General features: G+C 34.9%; 1 long non-coding RNA gene across 1 annotated transcript; it reads left to right on the forward strand.

The window, feature by feature from the left end:
- The first annotated feature begins 3,278 nt into the window (after window positions 1-3,278).
- On the forward strand, window positions 3,279-4,268 carry LOC141281421 (uncharacterized). The gene is made up of 3 exons (XR_012335725.1): window positions 3,279-3,745; window positions 4,043-4,127; window positions 4,203-4,268. It is a non-coding gene; the product is annotated as an uncharacterized lncRNA (long non-coding RNA).
- The last annotated feature ends 718 nt before the right edge of the window (window positions 4,269-4,986 follow it).

The raw sequence follows: 4,986 nt of genomic DNA on the forward strand, positions 1-4,986 counted from the left end.
TTTTCGTCTGATACAGGCTCCAACATGTAAGGTCTGTTTACTAATGTTAGCAACTGGCATTTTTATTCATGACCCTTCCAAATAATAGACCATTTTATTCAAAGAACAGATCCTAGGGTTGTAAATGGACGTTTAAAACATTTTTACAAATCTAAAACGCTAAAATGTATAATCTTTGCACTTAACTCTTTCCCCGCCAGCGTTTTTAAAAAAGTTGCCAGCCAGCGCCAAAATTTTTCATGATTTTCACAAAAGTTTAATGCCTTCCAGAAAATGTTCTTCTTTAAATATATAAACAAACAATATATAAGATGAAAGAACAGACCCTCTGTTTTATCCTACCTTCATTAGTTCTCTTGCAATCACCTCTCAAACATGGGTAGGTTTCTTCAAAAACACCCAATTTTGAGCAAAAAGCTGAGATAATTCAATTTTTGCGAAGGACTTTTGGTAGAGATCAGATGCAGAGCGATCTTTAAAACATACACAGAGTTCTTTCTCTTTCACGTGAGGCGCTACTTCCGGGTTGTATAAGTTGCGGAAGTGCGCCACCTGGTGGATAATAGCGGTATTGCGGAAAGCCGGAAAATCTTGTCATTGGCGGGAAGCGTTTTCTCTTAATTGACGAGATATCTCGTCAATGGCGGCGAAAGAGTTAATAACCTGCACGAGGAAGCCAGGGCACTGAAGAGCTCTTTATTTACAAAATTTAAATTACTGTTAGTAGGGGTGTGCAACGGAGTCAGTATTTGTATCTGTAGTTGTATCTGTAACAATCTAAAAATTATTTGTATCTGTATTTGTATTCGGATGGAGCCTGAAGTGGGCGTGTCTTAAACCGGAAGTTTGTCATATTACATGAAAATGGCATTTTAAATGCATTTTTGCTCTTATTATAATTATAACTTAAATAACTTTAAATGTTTATTAAAAATAATTATAACAAATTTTAATCAAAAAGACAAATAACTTGATTCTCAATACTAATACGCATGGAAACCAAACTTATCATTTTCAAAGCTTCATATAGCTTGTGCCTCTGCATCATTGTAAACTTGAGAGCGCGTTGACTGTACATCACCTTTAAGCATTTTTTTGTGTCTGTCAGCACAGTTACATTATGTGACCCATTCTGTCTAAATGAGTGGGAGGTTTTCAGAAAAAATAAGTAGCGTACATCAATCTCTCGTCTAGCTATTCAAATAGCCTACTCTATTAATTAAACATCTAAAATGATCGTTATTTGTAAGTTTTCTGAGAGAAATGATTGATGGGTGTCATGTCTGACATCTTGGTTTCGGTTTAAAAACATGCAGGAATTTGAAAATAAAATGCAGGACTTGCTTGATGTTTAAAGATTTATTAAGGGACATAAAGTTCGGGAACTGAATTATATTAAAAAAAGTTATTAAGATCGACAAGACTCGCGCTGACTGACAGATCCGAAACGCAACGCACAGCAAGTGCGTGCACTGACAGAATAGTTCAAAAACATCGTTTTGACAAGAATTTATGAAAGCATAATAAGCATTACAACAATCTTGCTGAGCTCATTATTATCTATGTCCATACAGCGTTTGCGTGAACATAACGAATTGTTTAAAAAACTTTCTCTTTAATCTTTATCTTAATAAATAATCAGATATTCGTTTAAAATCTCAAATAACAGTATGCTCTATTATTTAAAAATCAGTTTTGACTTAGTTCAAAACAAGCAACATGATTTTAAACAATAAGGTAATTAGAAAGATTGAATTCAAATGTTTAAGTTGTTACTTACTTTATCAAGGTTTTCTGATCTTGTGTAATTAAATAAAACGAAGAAAAAAAAATACGAAAAGGGTCATTTTTTACAGTTGGGTTAAAAGAAGTTTGATATTAGCAGCATTTTTAAGATTTTAAACTAATTCCAAAACATCTCACGTTTCTAAATAAGGGAAGCGCAGAAAATGTAATTCATGTAATTTTATAGATTGCACTCATTCACTTCACATACATATTATACGTGCTTTAAGGGGTTTATAATGTATCGCTGTTCCAGTAAACACGTAATTATGTCTGGCCGAATTTTTTTCTGTTATTCGGAAGAATTCGTTATTCGTTTTGAAGCCATTATCTGTGCCCTTCCGAATAACGTTTTAGGCTTACTGTCCAGCATATGGCAAAACATGTAGACTCTGTGAAACTGACAATCACTTTGCCAAAGTATGCCTGAAAAGTAAAAGCAGATCTACAGAGGGGAAGCTTCACTGCATTGAACATTCTAAGTAGCCGGTTGGAGACAGTGATGATGATATTTACATAGTTGAGTCCATTAGCATAGTGCACATGAAAGGAAAGAAATGGTTTGTTTCTATGCAAATTACATGGCAAGTCACTGTGTTGTCAGTTAGATTCAGGAGCAACATGCAATGTTATGAGCTACAAGGACAAAGTAAAGGTTGCACCACACACACACACTGGACTCCATGGGTGTCTTGATACAGAATGTGTGGTCAAAGGAGAGAAATATGAGCTGTCTTTTGAGGTAGTAGAATCAAGTCAAAATCCACTTCTCTCAGGCTCAACTTGTGAACAGCTAGGCCTGATGCAGTTCACAATAGACCTGCCCAGATAGCAGACGGACTCGGCCCGAATGTGGCCTCATGATGGCACTGCTGGCGTGCTGCCGGCAACGGCATGCAACATGTCAGCCAAGTATGGGCCAGGTGTGGCAATGATGGCACTGGATCCATGATGGCAGATAAAATTTGGGCCAGTTGTGATTGGGAGGTATGTGGCCCAGATCAGTGTAGTGATTCTGGCCCAGATCAGTCTAGTGATTGTAAGCCACATTTAAAATACTGATTTATAATAAATAATTAGAAGAATTGAAGGATTTTCAGGCTATCTTAATCTTAATGTTAATTTAACCTTTATTAAGTAAAATGTTAGTTTTGTATTAAAAGAAACTAATATATTTGGACAATAATGTTTGTCTACATTTCAATCACATAAACTTGCCTTCAGATCATGGGTCAAGATTATTTTGTTCAAATGACCCTGAACTTCCAAAAGTTTTTCTTTCTGAATTTAAAAGTTTCTATAACGTTGCTTTGAGAAGCACCATGGATCGTTTTTATTTAAACTTGCTTTTGCGCGATTTTCATTGTAGCAGGAGTTTATTCCTGCTGAAGATTTCTGACTTCAATGACTAAACTATCATTGTGTACAATCAGATGTTAGATACTGCAGAAATAAACGTTACTGTGCTGAAGATTGCTGACTTCAATGACTAAGTAAAACTATCATTGTGTACAATCAAATGTTAGATACTGCAGAAATAAACAAAATGTATTGTTAACCTTCGCGTTACGTTAAGGATGCGCAGTTTATTTATGAAGTGCAACAAGAACCTACACGCGGATGACATCAAAGTACTGCGAGAGCGACTCGAAAGATCATGGACAGCATTCTGATTTCAAATCACTCTCGCGGTATTTTAACGTCATCCGTTTCTCCAGTTCCTACAACTCAGCATTACGTTGAACACCTTGTCAAAAATGATTGAGATGGCCAATCAAATCAAAAAAGGCGAGTGCCACTGGCCAATCACATAACAGAAGACGAGCTTTCCTGTTAACGGAAGCCGAGCGGCGGCCAATCAAATTAACCAATAGGCGGGGTTACCGTCGGAGTAGCAGTTACACCGCGTCAATCAATCATAACGGACACACAGATTTCAAAGGCAGCAGGATGAAAGATAGTAAGTACCTGAAATATTTAAACTTTTACAATCATAATTTTGTTTTTGTTTAAATGTCTTACAAACGTATAAAGGATTGCAAACGTTTACGTGATTCGTGTGTAACGTAATGTGTGACAATTAACGTTATATTGATATTAAATTAGCTGTTTTCTATCAGGTTAAGAATAACTGTGATGATATTATAATGAAGTAATCGAATTTGGTTATCTGGTCTTCCTGATGTTAGAACATTTATATAAAAAACATATTTAAAAATGTATTTCTGTAACGTTTAATTTCCTTTTTTGATGAAAGTGTGTCTGTGTTCATCAAGACATGAAGACTATGGAGTGGGACAAGAGAAGGATGATGGGGTGTATATTCCAATAGACACATTAAGGTAAATTAAATATTGAGGCTCATGTTTGCATCTTTGTGTTTATATATCAAAAGATTGCTCTATATGGCTAAATAGTCACATTGTGATTTCAGTGAAAGCTGATAAATACAGAGGGCTGGACAGTGGTTTCATTCATTAGGTGAGTAAGAACTGACCATAGCCTAACATTACTTTAGTTACCTGAATTGCATTGTTGAAAACAAAGGAAAATGGTAAAAATACAAATATTTTGAATATATAGAATACTGTGAAATTATTTTCTGTTAATCATCTGCTGTGTTTGCTTCAGGTAAAGAGGTGGGACAAGGATGCTCACAGGACAGGAGGAGGTGACATTCAGGTTAGTGACAGTACATCAGGGCCACCATTTAATTTAATGTTAATTTAATTGCTTCCAAAATCAATACTTGACAAATCTTTAGAATTATATCTGCAAAGCTGAATTTCTCATAGGTGGATAAAGTATGACAGCAATTGTGAAGACCTTAGACGTGCAGTATATGGTTCTTCTCTCTTTCATTTATATTGATTTGACAAAATTTTCTTGGTACTAATAATGGGGATATTCCTAATATAATATATTTTAAATACATGCTTAGAACATATCTCATTTGCTCATTTGCTTTGTATCTAAATGAAAAGTACCTCTTTAAGGTCTAAGCTATGTTTCATTTTATTTAGACATTCAACGCAGCCATTTTCATCCAAAGCAACTTGAGGAAGAAAACAGAAGCAGTTCATCCTAAAAGGTTCTTCTTCTAATTGTTTATCTAACTGTTTGTTTTAAAGTATACCATTATGCTTTTAATAACTTTATTATATGGCTTTTGCTTCATAACAATTATTGATTTGCATCTGT

This window comes from Paramisgurnus dabryanus, chromosome 22, assembly GCF_030506205.2.
Source record: "Paramisgurnus dabryanus chromosome 22, PD_genome_1.1, whole genome shotgun sequence".
NCBI lineage: Eukaryota > Metazoa > Chordata > Actinopteri > Cypriniformes > Cobitidae > Paramisgurnus > Paramisgurnus dabryanus.